This window comes from Carlito syrichta, unplaced genomic scaffold, assembly GCF_000164805.1.
Source record: "Carlito syrichta isolate Samal-C Ts95f unplaced genomic scaffold, Tarsius_syrichta-2.0.1 Scaffold311524, whole genome shotgun sequence".
Classification (NCBI taxonomy): domain Eukaryota; kingdom Metazoa; phylum Chordata; class Mammalia; order Primates; family Tarsiidae; genus Carlito; species Carlito syrichta.
In genome coordinates this window covers 52854-61757 of record NW_007255620.1, presented here as the reverse complement: position 1 = coordinate 61757, position 8904 = coordinate 52854, and the positions used below count along the sequence as shown (strand labels likewise).

Genomic DNA, 8904 nt, shown 5'->3' with positions numbered 1-8904 from the left:
CAATCCTCTCACCTCTGCCTCCCAAAGTGCTGGGATTACAGGCTTGAGTCACTGCACCCAGCCTTCAAAAATGTCTTACAGTTGAATTGTTCAAAACAAGATTCAAGCCAGACTCGGTGGCTCAGCCTATAATCCCGTGCCTTGGGAGGCTGAGGTGAGTGGATTGCCTGAGGCCGCAACCCGCCTGGGGAACTTGGCGAGACTTCATCTCTACAATAAATCAAAAATTAACTGGACGTGGTAGCGCGCGCCTGTAGTTCCAGCTACTTGGAAGGCTGAGGCGGAAGGATTGTCAGAGCCCAGCAGGTTGAGGCTGCGGTGGCCGGGAGTGGCCACTGCACTCCAGTCTGGGTGACAGAGTGAGACTCCAACTCAAAAAAAAGCAAAAAAACAAAAAAAAGCAAAACAAGATTCAAAGAAAGTCTACATATTGCTTCTATTTTATTTTTTTTAGAGATAGGTTCTCACTGTGTTTCCCATACTGGTCTCAAACCTTGGCTTCAGGCTGAGAGTGGTGACTCACGCCTGTAATCCCAGCACTTTGGGAGGCTGAGGCAAGAGGATTGCTTGAGCTCATGAGTTCAAAACCAGCCTGGGTAACCTGGTGAGACCTCATCTCTGCAATAAATAAATAAATAAATAAATAATTAGCTGGACGTGGTGGCACACACCTGTAGTTCCAACTACTTGGAAGGCTGAAGTAGAAGGATCACCTGAACACAGCAGGTCGAGGCTATGGTGGCTGTGAGCGTGCCACTGCACTTCAGCCTGGGCAACAGAGTAAGACTCTAACTCAAAAAAACAAACAATTAAAAAAAAAAAACAAAAAAAACAACTCCCGGGTTCAGGCAACCCTTCTGCCTCAGCCTCCTGAGTAGCTGGGATTATGTCATACACTACTATACCAGGCTCACATTGCATTTTGTTATCTCTTATATCTCTTAATCTACAATAGTCCACCTCTTCCTTTTTTTTCCTTTTACTTTTTTTCAATGCCAACTATGCAGAGCCAGGATTATTTGTCCTGTAGAACATTCTCTCTGGATTTGTCAGTTTGCTTCCTCAACGTCATTTAATTTCTTCCTATGTCCCTTGGATTTCCAGTTATGAAATCACTGAAGGGTTGGGTGCAATGGATCATGCCTATAACCCCAGTACTTTGGGAGGTGGAGGCAAGAGGATTGCCTGAGCCCAGGGGCTCAAGACCAGCCTAGGCAACTTGGTGAGGACTTGTTTCTACAATAAACCAAAATTAGCCAGGTGTGGTGGCACACACCTGAGGTTCCAGCTACTTGGAAGGCTGAGGCGGAAGGATTAGCTGAGACCAGCAGGTCAAGGCTACAGTGACTGTGAGCATGCCACTGCATTCCAGCCTGGGCAGCAGAGTGAGACTCCTACTAAAAAGAAAGAAAGAAAGAAAGAAGGCTGTGTGCAATGGCTCATGCCTTCCAAGTAGCTGGAACTACTTAGGAGACTGAGACAGAAGAATCCCTTGAGCCCAGGAGTTGGAGGCTGCAGTGAGTTATGATTGCACCACTGCACTCCAGCCTGGGCAACAGAGTGAGACCCCATTTCTAAAAATAGATAGATAAGGAAGTGACCACCCACTTTCTTTCTTCATAGCCAAGAACCCCCGGCTTAGAGAGATGATTCTCAAGGACCTCCTCTTCTCTCCTCCTCCTCTCATCCCCAGAAAGGAGATGTGGAGCTCATTATAAGCCAGAGCTACAACCAGGTACGGTAGCTCACCCCTATAATCCCAGCACCTTGAGAGGCTGAGACGAGAGGATTGCCTGAGCCCAGGAGTTTGAGACCAGCCTGGACAACGTGGAGAGACCTCATCACTACAATAAAAATAAAAATAAATAAAATAAAATAAAAATAAACCAGAGCCACGGGCCCTGCTCCAAACCTCCAGGTTTAGTATCTTTAGAATCAGGGTCCCAAAGTCTGCATTTTTAATAGGAACTACAGGGGAGTGTAATCCTGGGATCCCTGTGCTGCACTTTGAGAAACATTCTCTTAGCTGGGTAGCCTAGACATAGGAAGAGTAGATTTCTTTTTTTTGAGTCTGAGTCTCACTCTGTCGCCCAGGTTGGAGGACAGTGGCATGCTCATGGCCACCATAGCCTGCTGGGCTCAGGTGATCCTTACACCCGAGTCTTCCAAGTACTAGAACTACAGGTGTGCGTCACCAAGCCTGGCTAATTTTCTGATTTATTGTAGAGACAAGGTCTCACCTTGTTGCCCGGGCTGATCTCAAACCTGTGGGCTCAGGCAATCCTCTCACCTTCTCCCAAGGTGCTGGGATTGCAGACATGAGCCACCACTCCCAGCCTAGGAAGAGTAGATTTCAAGAAACACTGAAGAAATATCTCAAAGAGAAAATTTCAGCCAGGAACAGTGGCTCACTTCCATAATCCCAGCACTTTGGGAGGCTGAGGTGAGAGGACTGCCTGAACCCACGGGTTCGAGACCAACCTGGGCAAGTTGCTGAGACCTTATCTCTACAATAAATCAAAAAATTAGCCAGGCATGATGGCAAATGCCTGTAGTTCCAGCTACTTGGAAGGCTGAAGTGGAAGGATCACCTAAGACCAGCTGGTCGAGGCTGCGGTGGCCGTGAGTGTGCTACTGCACTCTAGCCTGGGCAACACAGTGAGACTCCAACTAAAAAAAAAAAGAGAGAGAGAGAAAATTTCAAGGAAGAATTTTGTATTTAAAGAAACTAATAACTGCTTTAGGAGACTGACGTGAGACAATTGCCTGAGCTCACAGGTTCGAGGCCAGCCTGGACCACTTGGTGAGCCCTCATCTCTACAATAAATCTAAAATATTAGCTGGGCATTGGTGGTGCATGCCTGTAGTTCCAGCTACTTGGAAGGCTGAGGCAGAAGGATCCCCTGAGCCCAGCAGGTCGAGGCTGCGGTGGCCATGAATATGCCACTGCATTTCAGCCTGGGGGACAGAGTGAGTCTCCAACTCAAAGAAGAAGAAATCAGCTGGGATCGGTGGCTCAGCCTGTAATCCCGTGCCTTGGGAGGCTGAGGTGAGTGGATTGCCTGAGCCCGCAGGTTCGAGACCCGCCTGGGCAACTTGGCGAGACCTCATCTCTACAATAAACCAAAAAAATCAGCCGGGTGTGGTAGCGCATGCCTGTAATTCCGGCTACTCGGAAGGCTGAGGCGGCAGGATCGCTGGAGCCCAGTGGGTCGAGTCTGCGGTGGCTGGGAGCGGCCACTGCACTCCAGTCTGGGCAACAGAGTGAGACTTCAACTCAAAAAAAAAAAAAAAAAGAAATCAATAAATGAAATAGCTGACAAGTATTTACCTTGGCATAATGAATGCCTGCCACATCACCTGGCATGTGGTGGGTGCTTAGTTCATAAGGAAAGACATGTTCAGAATGGGTAGAGTATTCCACCAGTGGTTCTCAAAGTGTCCCAGGATGGCAGCAGCACTACCTGGGAATGTGTTAGAAATGCTTAGGCAGGCCGGGCTCAGTGATTCAGCCTGTAATCCCAGCACTTTGGGAGGCTGAGGTGAAAGGATTACCCAAGACTACGGGTTCAAGACCAGCCTGGGCAACTTGGTGAGACCTCGTCTCTACAATACATGAAAAAATTAGCCGGGCATATAGTTCCAGCTACTTGGAAGGCTGAGGCAGAAAGATCGCCTGAGCCCAGCAGGGTGACACTGGGTGGCCGTGAGCGTGCCATTGCACTCCAGCCTGGGTGATGGAGTGAAACTCCTACTCAAACAAAAGAAAGAAAGAAAGAAATGCTTGACCAAGCCAGGTGTGGTGACACACACCTATAATCCCTGCTACTCAGGAGTCTGAGGATTCTCTGAGCCCAGGAGTTTGAGACTATAATGAGCTATGATGTCCCACTGTACCCTAGTTTGGGAGACAGAGGGAGACCACATCTCTTAAAAAAGAGAAAAGAAAGGAGGCAGGCGTAGTGGCTCATGCCTATAATCCCAGCACTTTGGGAGGCCAAGGTGAGAGGATTGCCTGAGCCCACAAGTTCGAGCCTGAGAAACTTGTTTCCAGCCTGGGAAACTTGGCGAGACTTCATCTCTACAATAAATCAAAAAATTCAGCCGGGCTCGGTGGCTCAGCCTGTAATCCCAGCACTTTGGGAGGCTGAGGTGAGTGGATTGCCTGAGCCCGCGGGTTCGAGACCCGCCTGGGCAACTTGGCGAGACCTCATCTCTACAATAAAAATCAAAAAATTGGCCGGGCGTGGTAGCGCATGCCTATAGTTCCAGCTACTTGGAAGGCTGAGGCTGAAGGATCGCCGGAGCCCAGCAGGTTGAGGCTGCGGTGGCCAGGAGTGGCCACTGCACTCCAGTCTGGGTGACAGAGTGAGACTCCAACTCAAAAAAAAAAAAAAAAATTCGCTGGGCGTGATATCACGTGCCTGTAGTTCCAATTACTTGGAAAACTGAGGTGGCAGGATCACCTAAGTCCAGCTGTTCAAGGCTGTGGTGACCGTGAACAGCGTGCTGCTGCACTCCACTCCAGCCTGCGCAACAGAGTAAGACTCCAACTCAAAAATAAATAAAGATTCATTAAAAAAAGAAAAAAGAGCCGGGCTCGGTGGCTCAGCCTGTAATCCCAGCGCTTTGGGAGGCTGAGGTGAGTGGATTGCCTGAACCCGTGGGTTCGAAACCCACCTGGGCAACTTGGCGAGACCTTATCTCTACAATAAATCAAAAAATCAGCCGGGCATGGTAGCGCGTACCTGTAGTTCTGGCTACTCGGAAGGCTGAGGCGGAAGGATCGCCAGAGCCCAGCAGGTCGAGGCTGCAGTGACCGGGAGCAGCCACTGCACTCCAGTCTGGGCGATGAAGTGAGACTCCAACTCAAAACCCCCCTCCCCCAAAAAAAAAGAAAAAAGAAAAGAAAGGAAACAGAAGATAAGTTTAAAAGTCCGCCCATTGAACATTTACTTAGAGCAATAAAGCATGTAATTGAAAGATTGATAGTCTAAAAGCGGGTAATGTATTTAAATTTAGGACAGAAGGAACAAGCCACATAATTGAAAGACTGATGATAATCCACAAGGGGGAAATGTAAATTTAGAACGGAAGGAGCACACAAAACAACTACAGAACAAAAATAGAACCACTGGGATTATTAAAATGCGACAACTATCCAGTGAATTATCTAAGCAGCATTCCAACTGAGATCAACTAAAACAAGTTAAAATCCTTCAACTTTTCAAACTGCCTACTTTGAATCGCCAGCGGGATTCACGATAGCAAGATTTTGTGGTATAATGATTAGCACCCTGGACTCTGAATCCAGCAATTCCAAGTTCAAGTCTCTATGGAACCTACTCTATATTGGTAAGGCGTAGTGGTTCATGCCTATAGTCCCAGCTACTTGGGAGGCTGAGGCGGAAGGATCATCTGAGCTCACAAGGTCAAGCTGCGATTGCATAATTACAGGAGGTCAAGACTGCTCACAGTGAGCAATAATTGTGCCACTGCACTCTAGCCTGGGCGACAGAGACCCCTACTCAAAACACACACACACACACACACACACACACAAACACACACTCACACTAAAGGTGGCTCCACCTTGTACTCTGGTCATTACACAGGCAGTAAAAATTCTGGACTTTGCCAGATGCTTTGTGGATATAGTGGCTCATGCCTGTAATTCCAATACTTTGGGAGGCTGAGGCGGGAGAATTGCTTGAGCCCAGGAGTTCAAGACCAGCCTGGGCAGCATAGCGAGGTCGCGTCTCTACAAAAAAATTTTTTTTGCAGGGCACAGTGACTCAAGCCTATAATCCCAGCACTTTGGGAGACTGAGGCAAGAGGACTGCCTAAGCTCAGGGATTTGAGACCAGTCCAGGCAATCTGGTGACACCTTGTCTCTACAATAAATTAAAATATAAGCCGGGTGTGGTAGCGCACACCTGTACATCCAGCTACTTGGAAGGCTGAGGTGGAAGGATCACCTGAGCCTAGCAGGTCAAGGCTGCGGTGGCCGTGAGCCTGCCACTGCATTCCAGCCTCAGTGACAGAGTGAGACTCCAACTAAAAAAAAAAATTTTTTTTAATTAACTAGGAGTAATGGTACATGCCTATAGTTTGAAGCCACAGTAAGTGATGATCGTACCACTGCACTCTAGCCTGGGCGACAGAGACCCCCTACACACACACACACACACACACACACACACACACACACACACACACTAAAGGCTTCTCCACCTTGTATTTTGGTCATTTCACAGGCAGTGAAAATTCCAGACTTTCTCAGACACCTTGTGGGTGCGGTGGCTCATGCCTGTAATCCCGGCACTTTGGGAGGCCAAGGTGAGTGTTGCTTGAGCCCAGAAGTTCAAGACTACTCTGGGCAGCATAGCAAGACCCTACTGCACTCTAGTCTGGATGACAGACACCTATTCAAAAAAAGCGCACACACACACACACACCAAATAAATACTGCTCCACTTTGTATTCTGGTCATTACTCAGAAAATTCTGGACTTTGCCAGATGCTTTCTGGGCACAGTGGCTCATACTTGTAACCCCAGCTCTTTGGGAGACAGAAGTGGGAGGATTGCTTGAGCCCAGAAGTTTGAGACCAGCCTAGGCAGCATAATGAGACCTTGTCTCTACCAAAAAAAAAATTTTTTTTTAATTCACCAGGAGTGGTGGCGCACACTTGTACTTTGAGGTTGCAGTGAGTCATGATCATGACACTGCAATCTAGCCTGGACGACAGAGTGTGACTATGACTTCAAAAAAAAAGAAAAGAAAAGGAAGTTCTGTGGTTTCACTACCTGTGGTCTGGATTCGACTCCTGGTGAGGAAATCAGTCCCTTTTGATTTGACATTTATGTGGTTTTTGGGGTGTGCACTCATCTCTTTGGAGATGCCTTATGCATTCTTGTTCAAGTCACACCTTTTGTGTTGTTGTTGCTGTTTTCTTTCTTTCTTTCTTTTTTTTAGTGAGAGTCTCACTCTGTTGCCCAGACTAGAATGCAGTGTCACATTCACAGCCACTGCAGCCTCAAACTGCTGGGCTCAGGTGATCCTTCTGCTTCAGCCTTCCAAGTAGTTGGAACTACAGGCATGCACAACCATGCCCAGCTAATTTTTGTATTTTATTGCAGAGATGAGGTCTTGACATGTTGCCTAGGCTAGTCTCAAACCTATGGACTCAGGCAAGCCTCTCACCTCTACCTCCCAAAGTGCTGGGATTACAGGCCTGAGCTACCGCACCTGGCTCTTTTTCTTTTTTGAGTCAGAGTCTCACTCTGTCACCCAGGCTGCAGTGCAATGGCACGCTCACAGCCACCGCAGCCTCAATTTGCTGGGCTCAGGTGATCCTTCTGTCTCAGTCTTCCAAATAGCTAGAACTACAGGCGTGCGCCACCACTCCTGGCTAATTTTTTTGATTTATTGTAGAGATAAGGCCTCGAAAAGTTGCCCAGGCTGGTCTTGAACCCCTGGGCTCAGGCTATCCTCTAGCCTCCATCTCCAAAAGTGCTGGGATTGCAGCCACGAGTCACCACAGTAGGCCCAAGTCATGACTTTGGTTAAGGATTATTGGTTTCACTTGGGAGGGTACCTTTGGTTCAAAAGAATAAGCCAGAAATATCAGCTGTTTTCCTTGGCTAAAATCTAATAATAAGAGATTTAGGCCAAATGTGATGATTCATGCCTATATTCCCAGCTATTCCGGTGGCTGAGGCAGGAGGATGACTTGAGTCCAGGAGTTCGAGGCTGCAGTGAGCTATGACTGAGCCACTGCACTCCAGTCACTGCACTCAAGGTGACAGAGGGAAACTCCCGACTCTTAAAAAGAGAAAAAGTTAAAACGATATTTTTAAAGAGTTCTGCAGTTACACACATCATCTTAATTAAACTTATTAAGAGGAGTGGTGGCTCAAGCCTGTAATCTCAGCACTTTGGTAGGCGAGAGGATTACCTGAGCTCAGGGGTTTGAGACCAGCCTGGGCAACTTGGTGAGACCTTGTCTCTAAAATAAATCAAAAATATTAACCAGGCGTGGTAGCACATGCTTGTAGTTCCAGTTACTTGGAAGGCTGAAGCAGAATGATTGCCTGAGCCCAGTAGGTCAAGGCTGTGATGGCCGTGAGCATGCCACTGTGCTCTAGCCTGAGCAACAAAGTGAGACTCCAACTCAAAAAAAAGAGAAAATTTCAGGAAGAATTTTGTGACTACGGAAACCAATAACCACAAGAGTTGGCAAGAACCAAACCTGCTCTATTTACCTCAGCATGATGAATGCCTGCCACAACACCCAGCACATGATGGGTACTTCATTCATAAGGAAAGATATGTTCAGAATGGATATAGGGTTCTGCCAGTGGTTCTCAGTGTCTCAGGATGGGCAGCAGCATTACCTGGGAATGTATTCAAAACATTTAGACTGGGCATGGTGGCTTAAGCCTATAATCCCTGCACTTTGGGAGGCCAAGGCCAGGGGATTGCCTGAACCCATGGGTTTGAGAACAGCATGGGCAACTTGGTGAGACCTCGTCTCTACAAGAAATGAAAAAATTAACCGGGTGTGGTAGCACATGCCTGTAGTTCTGGCTACTCGGAAGGCTGAGGCAGAAGGATCTCCTGAGCACAGCAGGTCGAGGCTGCAGTGGCTGTGAGTGTGCCACTGCACTCCAGCCTGGGCAATAGAGTGAGACTCCAACTCAAAATAAAACAGAATAAAATAAAATGAAATAGTTATTAAAGATACATATAGCTGGGCTTGGTGGCTCAGTTTGTAATCCCAGCACTTTGGGAGGCTGAGGTGAGTGGATTGCCTGAGCCTGCGGGTGTGAGACCAGGCCGGGCAGCTTGGCGAGACCACGTCTCTACAACAAATGAAAATATTAGCCGGGCATGGTAGTGC

The 8904-nt window shown here is 47.8% G+C and overlaps 1 protein-coding gene across 1 annotated transcript in view; it reads left to right on the top strand.

The window, feature by feature from the left end:
* Positions 1–8668, top strand: part of NEU1 (neuraminidase 1) — a 15841-nt gene extending 7173 nt beyond the window's left edge. Inside the window, exon 7 of the mRNA XM_021717920.1 lies at positions 8658–8668. The gene's annotated coding sequence lies outside the window, so the exon portion shown is untranslated. The remainder of the gene's footprint in view (positions 1–8657) is intronic.
* The last annotated feature ends 236 nt before the right edge of the window (positions 8669–8904 follow it).